We start from the raw sequence: 24487 nt of genomic DNA, 5'->3' as shown, positions 1-24487 counted from the left end.
CTCCCTCCCTCCTCCCTCCCTCCCATCCAGCCTTCAGTTTAGGGCAGAGCTGAAGGACAGGAAGGAGAAGGAGGTTGAGTCCTCCTCCTTTTCCCTGAGCTAATACAATCTTTTCCATCCCTGGACTTGGGAGCATTTGAAGTAGTGGTTACCACCTTTCAGCTCTGGCTTGCTTGGCCTTCTGTGAGTCCAAGTGACAGGCATTAGCCCAGCCTACTGTGACCAGAGGAGATCTGAGATTTCAGGATGTTTGTGCTGGGTGGCTCCTACAGATGGAGCAGGAGATGAGTTGAAGGTCAATCTCCAGGTTTAGAAATGCATATTCCTAGTCTGGACATACCCTTGGTCTCTGTAGGGTGTAAAGGTTCCTGACTAAAGTTTCCTGACTAGTGGGGGCAGCCCATTATTACTGGGGAGTAGGATGAGATCTGTGGGGGGGGAAGTTTTCCTCACTTCAGAAGCATGGGATGTGTTTAGCTTGGTCAGGGAACAGTTGTCAGGCTTTCAATCTGCTGTGGTAAACCACAGGTTCCCTCCCCAGATTCTATCATGTAGCCTCTTAAAAAGTTATTAAATGCCCTTTTTGTTCTGCTCCACAGTTCAAACTAAAACATGCTGCAGAAAGCTGTCCATATTGTCAGAGGTTGGCATTTTTAAAAGTAAAAACTGGTAATGTAAGAGTGATTCATCTCTGAAGATGCATTTCCTTTTGATAGTTAGGTAACAGTAGAATACTGGAGAGCTTTCAAAGTATTTATGCAAAGCAGCATATTATTAAGCCACAAATATAGTCTAAATTCAAAAGGCAAAATTAGGGTGCTTTTACTTCCTGTTTTTGTAGTCTGTTTTGTATATCACAAGAAGACAGCTGTAGATCAGAAGACAGACATGCTCCTGGCAAGTGATGGGTATATGTGAGCAAGAACTTCCTGTGAGATATTGACCGGGTCATGGTCAGCTGCTCTGAAATTTGTTAAGTAATCTATCTAATATGTCTAAGGAGTAGCATATCAGAATCAATCCATCCAAATGCCTCAGGAAGATCAATGAAAGGATAATAAATTCGATAATTCTCTGTGATCTGCTCCAGTGTGAAGCTACTGGGGAAGCCTTGTACAGTATGAAGATTAATTCAAGTACACATTTGTTTGTTAGGGTAACAAATGCTCTGCACCAGAACTGTGACTGGTGAAAACTTCATTTCAAATTCATTTTCAAACTTTATTTTCTGCAGTAATCCGGTGTCATGAAACTGAATGTCAACAAATGGCAATTGCTGAAGACATTTTCAAAAGGGAAATACATGCAAAGTTTACAGAAGGAGCTTTCCAGCCTTTTTTTTTTTGTCTTTGTGAATCTCCCACTTAATTTGTTTTCAGCAAAAGAAACATCTCTGTCTTTGATACTGTTCTAATTTTTAAACCACAGTAATTATAACAATAAACCATTCTTTAAGTATAATACAGTAAATACAAAGGCTGGAAGGGGTAATAAGTGTATTTTGATAGTTAATATCCTTACCAGATTAGGAACATTACTTATCAGTCCTTTATGAGAAGGGAAGAAACCCCCTGCTGTTCAGGCACAGTCCTGGGAGTCAATATTTTTTTTTTTGTTTCATTAGACTGATAGGTATGGAATCAAGTATATAATCTAGAAAAGATGCCACATATAGTTTGTTTATTATTTTTCCAGTTGTCACACTGGATTAAACACTTTTAGGAAGGAATCCTAGCAATTCTGCTTCTTACTGAATGAAGCAAGAGAGGTGACCTTTCACAGGCAAATCAGCACATTTAGAGAATATTTTCAAATGTTTGAAAACCTCAGAATTCAATTTTTGAGCTCCATTCTAAAAATGTTCAGATTTGGGGACTAACTGCATCTTTTCACATCAACTCCAGAGGCTTTGAAGTTCATGAATAGTATTTCAGCCATCTACATCTTGGTCAGTGAAAGAAATTGGTATTTATTTTTAAAAATAACAGAAAGGAGGAGTTGAAGCTTCAATTTGCAAAAATAAAAGCAGAGCAACTATTAATTTACATAAACCACTATTTTCACAGTCTGCTAAATTGCAGCATTTGGATTATAGATTTTTTAAAACTGTGTACATTGTGATTTTTTTTTCACGTTCCTAAATTGCTGCTGCACCGTGCTTTAAAATCAAACAGAATATTCTTTGTCCTCTTTGTTCATGTTGCCATACTATCATAGTACACGCCTTCCATGAATCTAGATAAGGAAAATATATTTTGAAAACAAAGTAGATGATGGAATCCAAGCACCCCCTACCCCCAGCCTGTGAAGTCTTGTTCCTCAAAAATGCAGGCTCTGCTGATGCCAACTCAGAGGGCTTGTTTTATCATTACACATTCAAGTCAATGATGTCTTATCTTGATGGGTGCCAGTTCTGGAATGCATCTCTGAAGAGGAGAATTCAATCCTACTTTAAATGTCATCTTTAACTATAGATACTTAGTGTTGCACCTTTTCTGCTCCAACTAGTGATATTTCAGTGAAGGTAATCAGTATAATTTCATTAAGCCTTCGCCTGCAGGCTGCTTTGTGTCTAATGCAAGCCAGCTCAAAAGTTTAGGTGGCTAGTTTTAATAAGTACAATTATCCTTAAGCAAATTCAGCAATATAACACATTCTGGATTAAACCAAAATGGCAGTAATATTGATGAAATAAGGAAGTAAAGAAGTCTTTATGTTCTTAGTGACTGGCTTATTGGGTTAGTAATATTGTGAGAGCTGTCTTCAGAAACACCAAAATGGCACTACCCAAGTAATTTTGGAGATTGTATTGGAGCACTGTAATTGTTTTTAGTACTAAAATGTCAGGATTAGGGAGGAAGTGTTTCATGTTGTGGTTTCTAGTGTTTCTTTTGGGAAAGAAAAAAGGACAATGGGAAAATAATATAAGATCAAGAGAAGTTAGGACTTAACTGACTGCCATTTGAAATGAGAGGGGAGGAGAAAACACCTTGGTTCAATTTCTGTATTTCATAAGCTCTCAGCTCTTGTTTGTTCCTTTACTTTCATCACCAGACTGTAAATTATCTGCTGTCAAGGCACTGAATTCTGAAGAGTATTTTAGCAAAATGATAGATCAGGAAAGATGCAATGGTGGCACAAAAGCAAGGATAAGAACATTTCCTTTTATCCAATGAAAAGATACTGGTTTAAGATGTTCAAACTACTGACATAGCTACTTTTGGGAGTAACCAGAGATGCCTCATAAAATATTTTCTTAGTTTATCAATAGCCAGTTCAGGTGTGTGTGTTTATCTTAGCATGTGGACAAAGCTAGGATAAAGCCATGTTCAGACTTGTGCAGTAGGAACTTTTTTTGCTTGCTGTGCTTTTATTCGGATACAGATTCATCCAGGTCATTAAAGATCAATTTATCTATACAAATCTCAGAATAAGGTGAGAGAGCAGTAATGCAAATTAGAACCATCCATTTATAGCAGTGTAGAAATGCAAGTTATTTCTGATTAGTGGCAGTGTTTCATTTCTGCCCATCCACTCTCTGTGAGGGTTATTTCCTAACTAGAACAGACAAATTCAGCTGCTGGGTTGCCTCATATGAAAAGTGGTGCAACATGGAGGTGATACATTTGATGGCTTATGCTTGTAGGCAATATGTTTTTAATGTTCATAGGAAACCAATACATAAATAATGAGGCCAAAAGAGGACATGAAGGATGGTGCTTTCCATAACAAATTGATATTCAGAAGCACCACCCCAAGTTAAAGACCAGAGATCAAGCAGACTAAATGAATGTTGTAATTTTCTGTTAACTCATTCTGAAGCTGGAATAGGAACACATTGCAATGTGATGGAGTATTGAAAGTCCAAGGTGCATTAATAGCACATAAACTTCCAGATTGTGTATGAAGAAAAAGCTCAATTCTACTTTAACATTTTTTTTCTTATTTTCTGAGTAAGCTCTCCTCTGTTGAATTTTAGTACCAAAATATTTATAATTAATAGTCATGAAAGACTGCAGTTTTTACTCTCATTTCATGTACTCTGAGACAATTATCAAAGTCACAAACAATGTTCTTAGTTGTAAATATCATGAAATCAGTCAACTTTGCTCAAGTAGTTTTGAATGTAATCATTCCTCATAGTTATTTGTTGGGTCTGTCACACCAGTTCTTGGAAAAGGGGAAGAGCACTATAATGTCTGTTCAGCCAATGATGACTGTTCAGCACTGTACAAAATGTATTTTTCAGAATATTCACTCTTCCTATTCATACGAAATTTTTTGGACAGACCCGTGATCTTCCTTTCTTTTCTGTACACTTTGGAAAAAGACCAGCTTCTAGTTCCTTTGGTGCTGCTCTGGTGAATGGCTGAGAAGATGCAGCCCTGAGAGCATGGTGTTGATGTTTCACTTCTGGAAGAGAATAATACAGGATTGGGCCACTAGCTTGTTTGAAATTAGGGCTTGGTTTTGTTAAGAAATTTACTGCATCTTTCCTTTAGGAAAAGGTTCAATCCATAGAATTCTTAGGTAGGGCTTGAAGATTTTATTTAACTTATGTTTTACTCCTTTGCCTAAATGTGGAAGGCATCAGGATATTGATATTTCATGGCAATTTGTTCCTATTGTACTTACCTTAAATAAATCTCATTCCCTATCCAAGAGAAGAACTGTGATAACGTTTAGCATGTGAAGTCTCAGTATCGTAAGATTTTGTTTTGGTACTTTTTTCCCCTCCCATAGGTTCTGTTGTCTCTCACAGAGTTTGGTTTTGTTTTGCTTTAGGAACAAAAATTTTTGTTTCCATTGTAGCTCTACTTCTGACCATGCACAAGAGGTTGATTTGAGATAGGTGTGCTATAGTCCCTTGTAGCATACTTTATAATTTTGAACATTATAATTTATTATTCTATGGACTTTCATATTTTGTTTTCATCATTTATATATTAAATGCCAGATTTGCTCAGCTATGAAGTAAAGAGTGATGATGGGACCCCATTTCAGCATATTTAAAGTAGATCAGAGTTCCTTGACAGAGAGGAATTTGTATCAGACATTCTGCATAAACGTTTATTCCCTGAAAGCTCTCATTGTTTTTAGGGCAGTAATACACGTTTCAGGCTATTCTCATGTGCCTGTTCCTAAGATTGACTATCACTGTGAAAGTGAATAGGGACATTGTGTTATGTAAAGTAGTTGTAGAGATATTAATTATGTGGGTTTTTTTTTCTTTATGGTACATAGTTATATACCCTTTCCTCACCTAAAGGTGTGTGGAGTGAAGGAGAATGTAATACTGTGGTACAACTACTGAGTTTTGTATTGAATAGCTACAAGTTGAGGGACTGAATTATCAATTTATTCCATAAGCTGCATAACAAAACCAGTGCCAGCTCCTGATTGCATTAAAATCTGTATTTCAAGGGTTAACAATGTTATGCAAAAAATAGTTGAAACCAAATAATTTTATCTGTGCTTTGCCTGTGGGGATTTCTGTGTATGCTAATGAAAAAATATTAGAAGCATGCCAGGCTCATTTTCTTGTTTGGACCTACTCATCTACAGTATGTGCATCACTGACATTTTGAACTATGGGTCTCCTGAGGTTTAGTCTTGTAATCATATATGTATCCATACAAGTAGATACCCCGACATGATAAACACATACAGGCATAATTCAACACTGGAGGTTAATGGAAGGGATGTATACTATATTGGGATCAATTACTTTGTATTTTTGTGTGCCTAAAATATGTATTACTTTCAATCAAAAAAGAAATTTGCCTTGGAAAAATAATTAATTATCAGACAAATCAATTATAATGAAAAGATTTTATTTGTGTTCTGCAGATAAGCACTTGCTTCACAAACTTCTTAGAACAATATATTGAAAGTACTTATTTTCTGTCTTCAGTCACTAAAAGAACTTCAAACTCAGAAAAACACTTTTTTGCAAGATATTTTTTTCTTGCCTTAAAATTATATACTTTACCCATGGTGCATACCTTTAGTTAAGAGAGTGTGCTAGTGAGGTTCTGCTACTCCAGACAAAGAGGGTAAGTGATATATGAAGTCATCAGTACTTTATACATTAAAGGATTAAATTAGTCTCTTGTAAGATTGATTGTCACTCTATTGAAGTTATGCATGTTTACAAACTATCTTGAATTTGGCTCAAGATCTGCTGATGACTGTGAGAAGAGAATGCCTGGAAATAATGTTTATAAATTTTATATATTTTTTTAATGGGGTTTGTATTCCTTATGGTCTCTGCTTGTTCTTTAATAATCAACTCTTCTTTCTCCACTTCCCCTTTCTGTGTGTGTTCATATTAGCTGTACACAAGTCCATGTGGATTTAGGAGCAGAAGTCAGTTTCCACTTTGGTTAATGCATTATCAGAAAAATTAATGACATTCCAATAATTTGACCTTCAATTTGACATACATAGGACCTCTTTAGTTCACTTATGTCTAATTCCACAGTGCTTATCTTCACACTTCTATGATAGCTGCATAGTTTTAAATTGTTACCATGGTATTCTATTGTATACTCTAAACTTTGCAAATACAGGAAAGCTTATAACCAAAGTAACCATGTCTTCTAAATGGCAAAAATCAGTTTTTCAAAGAAAGACACTTTATTATACTGGATCAAGTTTATTGATTATGATGCATAAGCCATAAAAAACATGGCTTGAACTCTAGATGTCAAGTTTTCCAGGTTGAGGTGTTTTTTTTATGTTTTTGTTTGTTTGTTTGTTTGTTTGTTTGTTTTCCTTCTGAAACATCAGACTTGACAGGAATGAATTGAACAAAAATAATCTTGGAATTACAAAGTTCAGTGTTTTTACAGTCATTGTTTCTGAAAGAACTGTGCATTGTCTTTATGTTACAGGCCTGGAAAGTAGCATTTTCTGTAGATGCCAGCTTCTGTCTTGTGTGATGCCTCATTCTTCTGGTGATGCCACATGCAGCACTTAGTACTGGCAAATGAAAGAGGTCTCTTGCAATAAGGTAGGTTTCTTTCTTTTTCACAAGGCAGGGCTTGATGACGTTCTTCATAATTGCTTTTGTATTTAATATAAATGAAGTCAAATAGGTATTTTAAGTCTTCTAAATTTTGGGAAATGTCATTGATCCCACAGCTGTTGCTGCTGTTACTTGGTTTTACCTCTAAAATTCTCAGCATAAGTTACTTTCAAGGTATCACCGTTGCATTGCAGCAAAACCCAGCATTCATGATAGGCAACAGAAACGAGGAAATAAAAGGATGTATTTTAATTCTTATCATTAATGGTGAGGAAAAAATAATGTCTATAATATCAATGATTTCTATAATGGACAAAATTCATTGCTTGAGTTTTAAAGACTATTGAAATATCAGCAGAAGAATCAAGTGCATACAGTCTTTCTTCAACATGATGTTGCAAAAAAATGGGTTAGAGCAAATTGGAGCTAGGAAAGCAAAAAAAGAATATATATGAAAATCTTAGAACTGGAGAAACTGGGAAAAAGATTTTTGCTTGGAGAGGACCCTTTGATTAGCAAACCCTGAAAGAAGTGCTAGAGGGTAATTGTAGAAGTATGACAATGGAGAGGGGTAGCTGTGAAAATAGGGTATTGTCCTGGGTCCATGTTTCACTTCACCTTGACTTGTCATTGCTTTTGGTGGCTTCCTCTGTGTTGGTATCTACCAAACAGAGCTATTAATGCATCCAGGTGTTATACTGGGCTACAATGTTCTGTAAGCTTTTGTTAGTCTCACAGTTTTGTTCCAAATCATTCTTGGGATGTTGTGACTATTACTTGTGACTACAAGTATACTCTGTAGTCCCTGTGCACGTGTTGTCAGAAATAGCATATTTTAATTAGTGTTCTATAGCCAACATTATTTCCTAATAGGATAGTTTAATGAGAGTGATTTTGAGAAACACTTGCATATTATTTATGTACATCATCTTCGGTCAAAGTGCAGTGCAATGAATAGATACTGCCTAAAGACATTGGTTTCAGTTTACTATTTTTTCACTGGTAAGAGGCATATTGAGGTGAGAGTTTGTTACTTAAACATGGGACTGGTAAATATGACACAAAACCTGCAATAGACCCACAACCATCTGGAATGGCAGCTGAGCCCTTGGCAAGATACCATAGGGTATGCAAAATGCACTAGTTGCCTATGCTTAGCCGTCCTATCCTATATATTAGATTTCTGTTGCAGGGAACCGTACAACCTGACCTGATTCAGTTTGGATTGTGACAGATTGTAATCCCAGATTCAAAGGTGATGTTGTAAGTGGGGGTACCCTCGAGAACTGCAAAGAAAGAAGGGTTGAAATGAAGCAAGTAAGGCAACCACTAAGAAGATGTAAGACACTAGGGGGGCTTAATTTATTTATTTTCCATTGATTATTTTTCCTACTTCTGTTCTTCATGGGCTACCAACTCACCACTTTCAAGTGAGCGACATCTTTTCTGAATTGTTCTGTCATGCATTATTTCACAAAAAGAAATGTATTAATTGCTCAATGCTGTACTGTATCCCCTCATTGTGTACCAAGTGTAAGGGAAAATATTACAGTTGGTATCTGACATGCGGAACTAATTTGCCTCCGTTGGAGTTCAGGGAGAGGTCTTGGCTATTACAGTAGAAGAAAACATGAATTATAGGCACCTTGCCTCATGATGCTTCATTTGTAGTTACCATTTGTGATGATATTCTATGAATAAAATATGGGGATGATATCCTGTCCCCATTGAAATCAGTAGGAATTTTTCTCTTAACTTTAGCTAGGCCATGACCCTGGGAATCTCTGCTGGCTCCTGGTGAAGGATTTGTTCTATTCATGCCTCTAACTAGACCTCCTCTGAGGACTTAGTTTTCAATATTACTACCAAATCTGCTTCTTAGGTAATAATTCTCTCTTATTGAAGTTTATTTGGACTTGATTTGGGGGGATCCTATCTTCAAAGAAAAACAGGTTTCTATACCCGTATTTTTCTATCCTTAAATATGACAAGTATTGTTAGGGGTAATTATAAACTGACTCTCAGGAAATACTGTCTGATAAAAGGAGAGAAAGGACTTCAGAATAATTTCCCAAAGGATGGGGTGGCAGTCCTACAGGTAAGATACAATATAAAACTATTCTGCTTGTTGAAGGCTATAAAATGGACTGCAAGAAACAAGGCTTAACTCTGAGAGGAAAGACTAGATCACTTAATAGCTCTTTAATATTGCCAGTTTCTACAATCACAAACTCTTTCCGTGAGCGTGTTGTGGATTTTCCTTTACCAACTGTTTTTTTGATTTGAGTTTATTTTGGTCCATGGGTAAAAAGTTGTTCTTAAGTATTATTCTTGCTTTAGTAATAGAATCTTTCATACTCCTACAGTTGAAGCATGTATCACCCACAGGTTATTCATAAATTACAAAATCTTCTACTAAAGAACATCAGAATTCTTATTTTGTACATTTTTTTTTTTTTCCTATCGACTGATGTGCTGTTTAACTGCTCTTTGCTCTACTGTATTCCACTCGTATAGAGCAAGCGTACAAGTGTACTAAAATTGGTGTGTGATATATGGAGCTAAGTTTTGATTGTCAAAAACATGAATGCTACATCAAAGCTTTTTGTGATTCTGGGATGTTTTCTTAATGCGAGTGTTAATTGCTTTGGAAAAATGGACAGATGTTTACATGCTGACTGTGCTCTCATCTGATACTTTATTTGATTTCTCTGTTTCAGTATCTCAGGTTCATTAAGCTCATTCATCAGCTCCTACTGAAAGTTCCATTCTAGTGGTAGACTTTGTTTTAGGAAACTTACAATGTTTTTCATTAAAAATCCCTCCCAGTTTGGTCTGGGTTTTTAGAATTACAGCTGTAAAAAGTTTGGGCAGTGTATGTATACATATGCATATGTATGCAGATATGTCTATTGATGTTGGGGGTTTGAGGCTGAGTGGTAGAGGTATTTAAAAAAATCTTCTCTTCTAAAGATTCAGGCCAAAGTGTCCATAAGAATGGTCTTGTTATGCTTTGTTATAAAAAGTTATGCCAGAATGAAAGGCCATGAAAGTATTAAGCCATTTATTGCCTAGTCCTATGGTGCTAATTTACCATTTTATGCTCCCTGCATTTTGCTTCATTCCTTTAAAGCTATGTATAACCATACTTTCCAGCTTGAAATCCATTGCTTAGACATTACCCCATAAATAAGTATCCTTGCATTAGCACTTCCTCTTGTTTAAGATGGTTAGCATTGCAAAGAGGTTGGGGGGTAAGATTATTTTCAGCAGGGAGGAAACCTGTCTGTTTGCCATGGGTATTGCTGCATTTCATTCTGCATGCTCTTCCCAGTGTCATAGTTTTGTTACCTTCTCTATGGAGTTGTGGGAAGTCTTTATTGCAGTGATGTTGTATGCATGTGTATTGTATGACATAAACAAAAATACTTAATTTTGGTAGTTCCTGTTACTTTTTGATCAACTCACTGAATCGGTATTAAAGCTTTGCATTGTTAATTAATTTGCCAAAGCATACCACTTACTCAACTGGAATACACGAAAACAAGACCCTAGTGTTCTCATCACAGTTACCCTAGACTTTCAAAGTATTTGAAGTGCCCTGGAGATAGATAATCTTAAACTAATTTGTAAAGGAGCCAATATAAATAAATCTATTTTTATGCATGATTTCATAGTGATAAGAATGTTTGATGGAGGGAAAATGATTCAGTACAATTTGTAACTTGGAGAACATAATACATTTGACTCTTTTTTCTGTATAACACAAAGAGTTCATATGTTGCACAATGTTCATTTTTAATTAAACATTTTATCATCGCACAGCCTTTTATTGACATTCCTCATAATAGAGCTGATAAGATCTTGACCTACTCTTCAATAAAGCAATGTATAACTCAATATTCTGGCACACGCTGTTCCCTTCAGAATTAAACACATGCTTTTCTGATTTAATTTAAAAATCTTATGTACTTTTATTCAGTATTTATTTACTCTAACTTCTTTGATTTATGCCCTTGTTTGACTTATGCAATTTGGATGCAGCCATTTCTTGGACTATTACTCCTGTTTGCTTGAGCTTTTAGCTAGCTGGACCATTTTATTGAATTTTTCCTCCTTTCTTTTCCTTTTACAAATTTGCAATAAAAAGCGATTTATCACCTAATCTTGTTTCCTACTATACCTTTTGAGTCCAGTTCTGATTAGGTGCACTAACTTCACTCATTGCTGCCTTACTCATAGGTTTATAGAGTTTCTTCTATCACAGAAATTCCTTCAGATAATTCATTAGAAGAGATTCCCAAGGACGTCCCTAAAGAAGAATGGCAAAGTTGATCCCTGTCAGTAACCTTAAAAAGCTTTGTGATACAGAGCTTCCCAGGATCATGCATTTAGCTATTTTGATAAGCATCCCTGTAGCTTGGCACGATTTTCTCACCTCCAGAGGAACTGCAGCAAGGGAGCGGGAATTGATCCCTTCAATTGGTAGTGTCTGCTGTGGTGCTGGCTGACTCAGGAGACATCTGGAGACAAACCAGTAGTTGACTGTAGAGCAGCATCCAGAGGGGATAAGCCTAAATTTCTTTTCCAGAGTGTGCTGTCTCCTATGTTAGGTTTATGATGTCAGAAACCTAGGTGTAAACCATCATTCTCTAACATTTTGCTTGCAGCAAGTCACCCCTTATGAGTTGAGCACCCACCATTCTCACCTAATTAGGAGTTATGTGTAGAATAGATGTTATAGATGTATGACATCTTGCCTGCTTGTTGACCATCAGGTGTTGCAGGACCCACTTTCTCAGTAATCTCCTATTCTCTTGCAGTACCGGTTGTCTCAGATGATAACCACTCAACTACCCTATACTTCTCTTTCATACTTTGGAAAACCAGCTCTAACCATTTGCTGTTTGTTCTTATCCTTGTATCCAGATCTGTCACTGTTCACTGTAAATGTATATTGATTTTAGCTGATAATTTGAAAATAATGTAATGAACTAATTTGAAAAAACTGTCTGTAATATATCACAGAAAATGCAGAACTGCCTTGCACTTTGGAAAGAGTTTTAAAAACTAGGGAACACTAAGCTTGACTATTGAGGATGTATTCCTTACACCCTCACAGATTTCCAATCTTGCTTTGTCAGCATAGCAGAAATTAAAAATCACATAGGGCCTCCGAGAGTAGGAAGTTACATGTGCCAGATACGTAACTTTCAAAATTAAACCTTTTTTGTCGTCAACAAGGTCCAAATCCTCAAGGATAAATAGATATGTAATATATTGAACTAACTAGTTATTAGATGCTTGAACTAAACCTAGATTTCAAATTTTGTGCTGATTTTTTTTTTTTTTTCTGCGGGATCTTCTCCCCACAAAAGCTCCAGGAAAATATACTGCCATGTTATTGGAAACGTAGAGTTTTGCATTCAGATTCTTTACGTGTTGGGAGACAGAAGTATTGGAGAGCCTGGAAAGTATGAAAGTGTGTGACCTGAAAGAAACGGTGCATTATGTTTTGTTAATTGCTCTAGAAGGTAATTGTTTAGGAAAAATTAGTAAATCTAACAGCATATGTAGCAGATTCATGGCTAGTTACTCCTAGTCAAGTTGGAGAATAGTATCAAGGGAAACACAATCAAGGTGTTCCTGGAGTACCCAGGAAGCTGTCAGCACAGGTGCCAAAAGCAACGCCTCTGTCTTTTCTGTCACTGCCATCCACACTTGCTAGATTAAGCTAAATCAGGTAAATGTCAGCAGCAGCTTATTCCCTTTTTTGCTGTGCAAGCATGATTGATACATGAAAGGTGCAGTGCCTCACCATCCCCTATGGAGAAGGGGGAAGGACATCTGAGAAAATGAAAAAGCTGATAAGGTTGTTAGTTGTATCCATCTCTGAAAGTTCATTTGTTAAACAAGTTTTAAGTCATATCAGATGAAGCTGCCCATTAAATTAGAGATACTAGACATCACCACTGAAATAAAGATACCCAATTTTGATCAGACTGTTGAAGCAGAGAGACTCAGTTCATGCATAGGAGGACCCTGCTCTTCAGAGGCAGTGATGAGAGTGCTCATTAACAGGCTTGTTTGCTCTCCCTTGCTTCTCTCATCCTGGGCAATTCTGTGGCTAATATAGAATCACAGAATGGTTTGGGTTGGAAGGGACCTTTAAAGTTCATCTAGTTCCAACCCCCCTGCCATGGGCAGGGACACCTTCCACTAGACCAGGTTGCTCAAAGCCCCGTCCAGCCTGGCCTTGAACACTGCCAGGGTGGGGACAGCCACAGCTTCTCTGGGCAACCTGTGCCAGTGTCTCACCACACTCACAGGAAAGAATTTCTTCCTTATAGCTAATCTAAATCTACCCTCTTTCAGTTTAAAACTGTTACCCTTTTCCCTATCACTTCACTCCCTGATAACCAGTCCCTCCCCATCTTTCCTGTAGCCCCTTTAAATACTGGAAGGCTGCTGAAATATCTCCCCAGAGCTTCCTCTTCTCCAGGCTGAAAAACTCCAACTCTCTCAGCCTGTCCTCATAAGGGAGGTGTTCCGGTCCCCCGATCATCCTCATGGCCTTCTCTGGACCCGCTTGAGCACATCCATGTCCTTCTTATGTTGGGGGCCCCAGAACTGAACAGAGCACTGCAGGTGGGGTCTCATGAGAGCAGAGGGGGAGTATCACCTTCCTTGACCTGCTGGCCACACTGCTCTTGATGCAGCCCAGCATACAGTTACCTCTGTGGGCTGTGAGTGCATGTTGCTGGCTCATAGTCAGTTTTCCATCCACTAATACCCCAGAGTCTTTGTTCTCAGGGCTACTGTCAATACACTCATTGCTCAGCCTGTATTTGTACTTGAGATTGCCTTGACCCATGTGAAGGACCTTGCACTTGGCCTTGTTGAACTTTTGAATGTCATCCCTTCCCTCCAGTGTGTCGACTGCACCACACAGCTTGGTGTCGTCAGCAAACTTGCTGAGGGTACAATCAATCCCACTGTTCATGTCACCAACAAAGATGTTAAACAGCAATACCAACACCTGAGGAATGCCACTCATCACCGGTCTCCACTTGAACATCGAGCCGTTGAACGTATCTCCTTGAATGTGACCATCCAACCAATTCCTTATCTACTGAGTGTCCCATCCATCAAATCCATGTCTCTCCAATTGAGAGACAAGGATGTCATGTGGGACAGTGTCAAATGCTTTGCACAAGTCCAGATAGGTGATGTCAGTTCCCCTTCCCTTATCCAGTAGTGCTGCAATGCCCTCGTAGAAGGTCACCAAATTTGTCAGGCACGTTTTGCCCTTAGTGAATCCATGTTGGTTCTTGCCAATCACTTCCTTATTTTCCATGTGCCCTAGCATAGTTTCCAGGAGGATCCACTCCATGATCTTGTTGGGCACAGAGGTGAGACTGACTGATCTGTAGTTCCCTGGGTCTTCTTTTTTCCCCTTTTTAAAAATGGGGGTTATGTTTCTCCTTTTCCAGTCAGTGGGAACTTTACCAGCATGTCATGAGTCATCCAACAAGACGGATAGTTGCTTAGCCACTTCATCCACCAGTTCCCTCAGAACTCTTGGATGCATCTCATAAGGTTCTATGGACTTTTGCACCTTCAGATTCCTTATACGCTCGCAAACTTGATCTCCTACAGTGGGTGATATTCATTCTCCCAGCCCCTGCCTTTGCTTTCTGCAAAGCTGGAGCCCTTACTATTGAAGACTGTGACAAAAAAGTAATTGAGAACCTCAGCCTTCTCCATGTGCCATGTAATCAGGTCTCCCATTTCCCTCTCCCTGTGGAGAGTGCCCACATTTTCCTTACTCTTCCTTTTCTCACCAATGTACCTATAGAAACTTTTCTTGTTGCCCTTTATGTCCCCGGCCAGCTTTAATTCTGTCAGGCCTTTGCCTTCCTAACCCGATACCTGACTGCTCAGACAGTTTCTCTGTATTCCTCCCAGTCTACCTGTCCTTGTTTCCACCCTCTATAGGCTTCTTGTTTGTTTTTGAGTTTGTTCACAAGCAACTTGTTTATCCATGCAGGCATCCTGTCATTCTTACCTGACTTCCACTTTGTCAGGATGCATTTCTCCTGAGCTTGAAGGAGGTGATCCTTGAATATTAACCAGCTTTTTTGGGCTCCTCTTCCCTCCAGGGATTTATCCCATGATACTCTGCCCAAGCAGATCCCTGAAAAGGAAAAAGTCTGCTCTGCTTAAGCTACCTTGCCCTAATCATCTTGAAGTCCTCCATCTCATGGTCACCGCAGCCAAGGCTGCCCTTGTGTTTCACACTCCCCACCAGCCCCTCCTTGTTGGTAAGAACAAGCTCCAGCATAGCACCTCTTCTCATTGGCTCCTCTATCACTTGGAGAAGGAAGTTAGCATCATCGTGTTCCAGCAACCTCCTGGAGTGCTTATGCCCTACTGTGCTGTCCTTTCAACAGATACCAGGGTGGTTGAAGTCCCCCATGAGGACCAGGGCTTGTGAATTTGAGGCTGCTCCTATCTGTTTATAGAGGGCCTTATTCTCTTGGTCTTCTTGGTTGGGTGGCCTGTAGCAGACCCCCACTATAACGTCTCCTGTTCCTGTCCCCCCTTTAATTCAGACACTCTGAAGCTCTCGGTTGGCTCCTCATCCATCCCCAGGCAGAGCTCCATACACTTTAGCTGGTCACTGACGTAGAGGGCTCCTTTTCTCCCCTGCCTGAAAACATGAAGAATAGGAAGGAGTAACATGGGTATTTTGATTTCTTTGGGTTTTGGGGGGTTTCTTGCTTTATACCTCTGCAACTTTGGGCTGGCACTGCTTGAGCTAGCTGAAGAGACTGTGCAAGCTAAGATGGTGACTGGCCTCTTCACGGATGCATTGATACTGGTTTTCTCCCAGCTTTTCACCACATGGTGTCCTCTGGGTATTTAAAAGGGCTTCTGGAATTGATAAGATCCTGGGTTTTAAAATTACTTGAAACATGTTAGAAAAAAAGCCCAATCTGTTGTGGTTTTTTTTTGCTGTTGATGACCCCTTGTATGTAGGGGACTAGTAGGAAGATCATTTTTTCCATACTGAAACAGAAAGTAGAACATTTATAGAAGAATGAAAAATCTTAAAATTTAATCCTGATGTCATCAACATAAATTTTGATAAGGGAAATATTTTAAAATGCACCGTGTAGTATGTAGAAGTTTTTTTTCATGAGCACTACTTTAAAAGCAAAAGTTAGACTTTGTTTTTTAGTGACAGAACTGAAAGAAATGCAGATGTTATTCTCCATTGAGAAATATTTTATATTGGTTAATTTTATTTAAAAAAACCCTCATGTATCTGTGGTTCTGGTATTCAAAGATACACCCTTGCCAGAGGGAAGGTGGAAGTGTGTTTTAACTAAGTCTGTAATCTCATTTCAAGAGATCTGTGTTCAAATTTTATGTAAATTAGTATTTTAAATCCACTTCCTCAATCACATTGTTTACTTTATATGTACAGCGTATAATCTGGCAGAGTTAGCAAACCAACATAAGTATAAATCAGCAATGGGCCACACCACTTAAGATCAGGATGATCTCCATAGGTAGTTCTGGCTTTGTTTCATGCTGAATTATCAGCTTTCTAAAACTCATGAAAATTCACAAGCACTTCATGTAAAGTCTAATCTGCTTCTGTATACACTTGAGACAGGAAAAAAAGTGTGCTTTAAGAAGAGAGGAGTTATGTAGCATTGTTGTTTCTGTGTATATTTGTTTAGTGCTTTAGATTTTGTTGAAAAGGAAGTCTGTTGACTGTGTGCTTTCGTTACATTCAGTTCCTTAAGAATGGATGTTTTTGTTTATCATTACCTGGCAAAATAGCAGTTAATGTTAAGTTTAGAGAATATTATTGGAATATTACAAGTGCATTATTTAAAATGAGTGAATAAACCTTTTTTTGTTCATGTTTTATTGGGGTATACCCATTGTAAATCTCACTATAGAAAACAGCTTAATGATTCATGAAGTATCAAGGTTAATATACTGATATCAAACTCATAAAGTTATGAGAAAAAATCTATTAACTCTAATAACTAATTCTATTAACTTATTAATATGGACATTTAGGGTCCCATACATTAATATGGACATTTAGGGTCCAACAAAAGCACCTCAGTATTTGTGTATCTTTTTAAGTTCACAGACTGTCATGTAGAGAATACATACTGTACCTACAGCATGTATATATAAGGTAAGGTAGTAAATAGGTAGGTATTCAGGAAAGCTGGCTGTTTAGTTAAGGCATTTAGGTAGAAATTCTCCTCCCCACTGTACCCCACATGCACACTTAATTGCAGTTCTGGTCTAGGTTTAATGACAGGACATTCTTCTGCTCTAAAGTTGCTCTCAGTTGTTGTATTTAGTGCTCTGATATGGCAGCTTTCACTGTATCCATAAAATATGAGCATCAATAAGCTATCCAAGAGAAAGCAGTTTTTAAGGAGGTATTTGAATGAGGAAAGGATGACCGTACAAAAAAGGAAGAGGAGTTCTCTGAGTTTATACTCAGGCACCGGGGAGAAAAGAAGTTCATTTGGGCAAGAAAGCCTGTAAGCATCTTGTCATAGAGTTAGATGGTATGTTTAAACTATAAATTCCACGTGGCAATTGGTGTGTTCTGTGAGTGTGCACATATTGGTGTAATGAAGCTATCTACTCAGACTCTGCTCCCTCTGTAGCTGTCCAGGTATTTATAGCAGGAAGTCAAAGCTGTGTTCACCAGTCACAGATTCTGTGGGTAAAAAACAACCTGCAACAAGTATTTTTGCAAGCACAATTGCACTGAAATTCCAGTTTGAACAAAGCATTTCAGCTGATGTGAAAGTAGATTTCTTAGGCAGTTGGAAGCATTTGTGGGAATTTAGCAAACAGAAGAGGTCTTGTTTACATGGCTTGTGCTACCCAATCAGAAAAAGAGCACAAATTTATGAATTAAGTGACCAGTCACACATCGTGCATAACAAATAATGATTGTTTGTATCGGTCAGTTAAAAATTGTGTCATGGGGTCAATTATGTTTGCATACACTGCTCAAGGACTCGTGACTAGCAGAGTAATTAATAACACCCATGACCTATTTGCAGACACCTGGTGAACAGATTTAAGTGTTCAGTCCATTGGTTAAGTTTCCCAAGGAGCAATTCCATCAGCTCTAGATAAAAATGTGTAAAATAAAGACTAGAACAGAAACCGTTTCATCATGTACTAGCAACAACTGCTGTGATATATCCTTTATTGGTATGAATATAACGTATGATGGATTCTGTGTCCAGCAGTGTGACCACCCTCAGTTCAAACCAGCAGGCCCCCAGGCCTCCAGAACCTTCAAATAAATACCCGTATTTTTTTTTAATTATCTTTTGAGTATGAGATACTGTCACAATAATGATATTCTTCTACTAATGGTATTCCGTAGTGATTCAGCCAAGCCCTGTTCAGAGACAGGCAAAGTTCTAATCTGCTTTTCCAGGAGTTTGTATTTACTGCAAGGAGCAGGTCCTTTGAGATCACCAGGCAGAAGAGGAGGTCTTGGTGAGTGCAGTGCTGGGCAGAATGAAGTGCTGGACAGGATTGTAACATTGTAAGCTACAAACACAAACATTTTCCCAATCGAGGAGAAGGAGGAGGAGGAAGAAGTGGAGGCCAGGGTGCATGCAAAATTCAGAGCCACAAAATTTTAAATTCCATTGTATATTTAGTGCAGTTACTGTTCATCTGAGGCAGATGTGCTACTCAAGAACACCAGTCTCTCTGAGTCATTGCATTTCACACACATTTTACTTGGATACTGCATTATACTTTGTCCCTACAGAAAAAAAAAAATGTTTTTGAGGAAGAAGTAAAGGGGGGTGCTTTGGTTGGAAAACAGAATGTAAACTTTAAGACGTCTAGTTTGTAAAATCTTTAGTCTCTCTTTTGCTTTTGTTCTGTAATTGATTACTAGCACCCCCTTTAACCCACCTTAAAGGGCAAGCAGGAAATTCATGTTTTCGTTCATCAGCCCATCCCTCTGAAAAGCGTTCAATATTAAAACAGTTTGCGAGGAGCAAAGGCAGAAGAAACAAGAGGCCCAGTTAGACCGTGGCAAGGTTAGGAGATGCATGTCTGATGCCTGCAGCAAATACCGGCTCTTGTTCCTGTACAATTTTTGCATGGGGAGACCAAGTTAATTGGGGTATGGCTCTGTTCTTTCCTTTATGTGTGACCTTTTATTATCTCTGTGGCCCTGTAGTTCATGCAGCTTCATAAAGCTGTGGGAAAGTCTTGCAGCTAGTGTTATCAGCTGTTGGAAATTAACTTAAAAAATGAAATATCTGTGTTTCCTTTTGCCTGAAGGTGTCTGGGAGTCTGTAAACTGCTACGAAGGTGCAATTATTGTGGTTGTAATTTTACTGTAGCTGAGTGTAGCTTGTGCATCTTTTTTCCTTTTTCTCTCCCCTTCTTTCCCCCCTTATTTCTAGTGCAAGCTGTGGGCTGGCAGTCAGGTGTTGTGCTGGAGGAGGGGGTTACTTTAGGAGGGGGGTTACATGGCATAATTCCCACGAATGTAGGAGGAGGATGAAAAAGATAAAGAAATTTTGTTTTTTGGAGCTAGAGGATTCTCTGCATGACTTCCCCACTGATGGGATCATGTGCTTTCAGACTGAGATTTTATTAACAATTCAAATGGAAATTGAGGGCACAGGAGGAGCAGATTCTCACATAAACTTGATCTGTCCATGAATGCAGTTCTCTGTTTGCCCTGACCCTGCATGGCTTAAGACACTGCCTGTGAGGCCTGAGTGCCAGACACAAAGACCGAAATGAAAAGCAAGCACATTCCAGTAGTCTGCACAAAGGCAATGGAGCAGTTTCTAGCCGTCTCCCCAGGGAGAGATCTTATCTCCTTGCAGCTAAAACCCTTTAGAGTGTTTATTTGTACTCTAGCACCCGAGGTTTATGAATTGATATAGATGCTGATTAAACGCTAAGTTTCCTCAGCGAGTCTTTTTGGGAGGCACGGAGGTGTTCTGCATGTATTTTCTTTCCCAAATACGTAGGGATATCTATCAAAAGGTTGCTCTGGTTTCCTGACGAGTGAAGGCAGATGAGTGCCGAGGGACAAGGCACTCCAGAAAGCACATTTGTTAATAAAAGTCATCACCAGCCTTAAGAGAGTTCAGCAAAACTTCGGCTTTAGGACACATCTCCTGTTTTTAATGTTTAAAACATTAGCAGAGACTGTCGCCGATGCTGGATGCTTGTGCTTGCCAGCACTCGGGAAGGTTTCTCCTGAGTAGCTGTACCGATTAAATGTTGTGTATACTTGGTTGACCTTGTGCTATGAAGCCAGCAGCGTGCAGCACTGGGGCAGAGGAAGGCTGCATGAGGCAAGGCTGCTGTGGCCACATCTGCACGGCCATTGCTTTCCACCAATGGCAGTTGGTGGGTGATGCTGCCTGTCAGGGAAATGCTGTTGGGGATGAGAGCTGGGGGGTGAATGACGGGGGTTTGATGGCATTTTTTGTCATTTTCTCGAGATTGGAGGTGGGAAAGGCTAAGAACGTATCCCAGTGAAAAAATACAATTCATATTCCTTGTTGCTGCCTGATGTTAATATTGGCAGTGTCAGTAAAAGCTGGAGAATCCTTAATCAAACTATTCCTAGCTCTCCTAATCAGGCTTCCTTTTATGAAAGCTCTCTAAAACAGTAGGAAAAATGTAAGTAAACAAATGTTTTGACTGTGGTAATTCCAAAGAATCACAATTTTAATTGTCCTAATTTTCCATATTTTTGGCTAAAAAAAAAGGAGGAAAAAAAGCCCCAAACCAAAAGCCAGCAACTTTTAGGTAGAAAATCATAACCATATGTTTTTCCATTATTGTTAAGGCATTTAAAGGTTTCAAAACTTTTGATACTCCTTAAAGTAGTTAAATTAGTGGAAAGAGACTAGCAAATGATATTGATTCAAATAGTTCTGTTTCCTTAATTTTATGGGGGTTATATTATCCAAAATTAATGGTTGTACTTAGGCAAATTGTCAGTAATTGGTGACAAAATTGCTTTATTGCTTTTCTTTCATTTGATGCTAATTAATGGCTCTACATTATTAAGTTCAAGCCTCTTCTGCATTTCTCATTCTCCATAAATATTCGTAGTGGTAATGTGTCAGAGTAAACTTTTTTCTTCAGCGTATGCAATAATTGCTTTATAGAAATGTGATAACAAACAGATTTCTGGCATAATTTATAAAGATGTGATAACAAACAGATTTGTGGCATAATTTTTCCTGAAATAATGTAGATGTTATTTGTTCAAGAGCTTGAAGTCATTTTGATATGAAGGAATACATTAGTAACATAATTTGTTAATTGATTCATGTGGTAAAACATTAGTTTTTCATATCAAAGTACTCCTTAGCACCTTACCCAGCAGTTAGTTTACAAAATCTAGCCTTTATTTTGTTTTACCAGTTTATATCCTGCTACCTTCTCTCCTACTGTTTTACAGTGGGTTCAACAAAACGGTTCTATTTCAGTGAACTAGAATAACACCACAGAATTTGTCATCATATTTTCTACCTGTTAATAAAACTGGCATTTGGTACACAGCAGTTTTTAACCATGTTTTCCAAATTAGATTATTTTAATGCTATGTAAATACTTTAGAGTAAATGCAGTAAGTAAAAGCCACATATAGTTTTTCATACAAGCGCTATGAAAAAAAACAGCTTGTGTTGTGTATTTGGTTGCTTTTTCAGAATTAAAAAAAGAGTAGTGAATATATGTAACAAAATTTGATATATTGATTGTCATATACCAAATCAGAATGGAGAAGGAAGAAACAAAATATGAAATGATTATTAAAAGGAAGTTTTGATGGCCTTGTAAGAATAAATTAGTAAAACTAAAATGATTTGAAGTCAAAAATACTTCAAAATATAGGAGGAAATATTTTATAAGCTTTTATAGTTTCACAAATTAGACTTATTTTCTCTGTTGTCTAATCCTGTAGTACAAAATTGAGAGAACTGTGTCTTTCATTTCACTGGTAGAAGATTGCACCAATGATGAATGTTGTCTATGTGATTGTTGCCAAAGTCCTATTTATCTTTAATCTTAGAAATTTTTCAAAATTATGATTTCTTATTCCTTGAAGGGCTTGTTTTAATCTTTTATTATGAGTTACGTTTAAAAATTAATTTTAAAATAAGGTGTATAAATTTATAAACATTTCAATCATTATAAGGTGATATGTTATTTAGATAAAACTTTAGAATTACTCAATTTTCTAAGCAAATTCATACCTCTTTTTGACATGATTTTTTTTTTTTAACTTTGGTCACCCCTAAAAGCAGTTTTTGAGAAAAACAGAGGGAAAACTGACATTTGGATTTAGAAATTTTTACTGTTATGTAAGTTCTATTTCTTGGACTAAAGAAAATAGTGAAGTAAGCTACCTGGCAAGTTATTTTAAATTTCTTGAATTAATTTTCTATTTTATTTTAAATTTCTTGAAGGAATTTTATTTTATTTTTTAAAGCATGCTTCAGTTATGTAGCAGAGTCACAATGCACCAGTAATTCTGAACTCTGTCCTTTCCCCAATTCCACTGAGGGTCCTGTAGCTCCATGTGTTTGGAATGAAATATTTGTAAATGTCTGTATTTCAAAGGCAATGAAGAGAATCTGTAGCTCTTTAGTGTACCAGCAGAGAATGATATTTTGCAAAGTAGCTTGAGCTAGTTTTAGTGAAGTATTTGTAGGTGAAAGCTGCCCCTGCAAAAACCAGAAGGTTAGCGCTTCCCTATGTTTCCACCTGCAACCCTTAGCTCGTATAGCTGTGCATACCTTATTCCTTTGTGCTTCTTGCACCTTTGGGTACTTTAAGACCTTTGCTCTGACTGTAACTATAACTTAGAGTGTATATGAGGTGTTCAGACTTTAGTAAGACATCTATACTTGTTCACATATCATTGCAGGCTGTGCTGCATGCTACTCTTAATCCATAGAGGTACAGCTACAGCATCTCAGATTGCAGAGTGCAAAGGCTCTTGGTTTGAGCCTTGCCTAGTTTCAGGCATGGCAAAGCTCTGTGCTGTCACAGGTCTGGGGGTGGTGGTGGTCTGTGTGACTGATAGAGGAGCATTAAACCACTACCACAACTCGAATTCACATGGTTCAGTGTGGGATAGGTCAGAGCTGGTCCTGCACCTTGTCAGCTGTACTGGCTGCTCCCTACAATGCAGTCTCCATGTGATGGTCTTGCGGAGGATGGGGTTGGAGCAGTGGCATTCTGCCAAATTGTCATCTCCTGGATACCCGTTGAACTTCATGGCTCTTACCTTACAGTGATGTAACTGAAAGATAGTAACCCATAGCTTCATGCTGTATACACTTGAAATTCACTTCACCAGTGTGTGTGTGTCACTTTAAATGTGGGAGGTTTCCACTGTGAAGAAGTCTGTGGACCTGGGGAGATTCCTTTCACCTGGACAACACGGGACACCCACTGTCCAGGCAGTCCTGCTTTTCCTGCTCATAATATCCCTTGGTATTTACACAGGTCTGAGGAAGAACTTGATGCCTATGTCTGGCAGGTTTTCTCACCTGCATGTGTGTGTCTATGTTTTAGTTTTGTTTGAATGTGAGGATGATGGTATTGCTGGACTTCAAACATCTATCTAGTTTATGTGCTCTGAATTTGACCTCTGGATGCAGAGAATTTAGGTCTTAAACTTAGGTATTTTGGATTTCATCATAGATACATGTTAACCTTACGTAGTATGATCTTCTCTCACAAGTAAAGGAAATGAGAGTAACTAGAATCATTAGAATTAGGCAAATAAGTGGCAGTCTGTTTTGTAAAAATGTGATTTTAATCTTGACAGAGAATCTGAGTCCACAACATTGACTTTTCAGTGCCTGAAGTGGAAAAGCCTATCTCAGGCTGCTGTCCCAGCAGCCATTTATGATGCTTTGCAGAATTAAACACAGTGAAAACCAACCAAGAGGAAGGGATACTTGATTAAAGAGAGGGATGGTCTGTAAGATCAGCTTTCCCTGACAAAGATGACCTTGGAACGACAGAGTTGGAACTGTGTTTCTTCAGCTTTTGTCTATAGTTTCTCATCCACTGGTGTGAGCAAGGGAAGAGGAGGGGAAGAAGCCTCTTGCTCTCAACTCCCAGCTTGCACTGTCCCTTTCATACATGGAAAATACTATGTTTTCCCTAGCTTCAGAGAGTGGGCACCAGAATAAAATCTGTGCTGTCAGCTCTGTTTACCCTTTGTAGCAATGCAAGCATTTTCAGAGGGGCATTCACACCATCCCACGTCAGTTACCCAAATTGGTTAGTCTCTGTATGCTTACTCTGTTGTTGATAGAAAAGCTTTTCCTAAAGACAGTTGAGCACCCTTCTTTCAACTATCCATTTTAGAGCTGT

The 24487-nt window shown here is 38.2% G+C and overlaps 1 long non-coding RNA gene across 2 annotated transcripts in view; it reads left to right on the top strand.

The window, feature by feature from the left end:
• The window catches only part of LOC113483137, a 298071-nt gene that overhangs the window by 100837 nt on the left and 172747 nt on the right, over positions 1-24487 (top strand). For both annotated transcript variants that reach the window (XR_003398962.1, XR_003398963.1), the window contains one exon: positions 6897-7015. This is a non-coding gene — a long non-coding RNA (uncharacterized LOC113483137). The remainder of the gene's footprint in view (positions 1-6896; positions 7016-24487) is intronic.

This window comes from Athene cunicularia, assembly GCF_003259725.1.
Source record: "Athene cunicularia isolate RWA chromosome 1 unlocalized genomic scaffold, athCun1 chr1_part1, whole genome shotgun sequence".
Classification (NCBI taxonomy): domain Eukaryota; kingdom Metazoa; phylum Chordata; class Aves; order Strigiformes; family Strigidae; genus Athene; species Athene cunicularia.
Note: the sequence above shows the minus strand (reverse complement) of the source record. Positions and strands in the feature narration are given on the sequence as shown.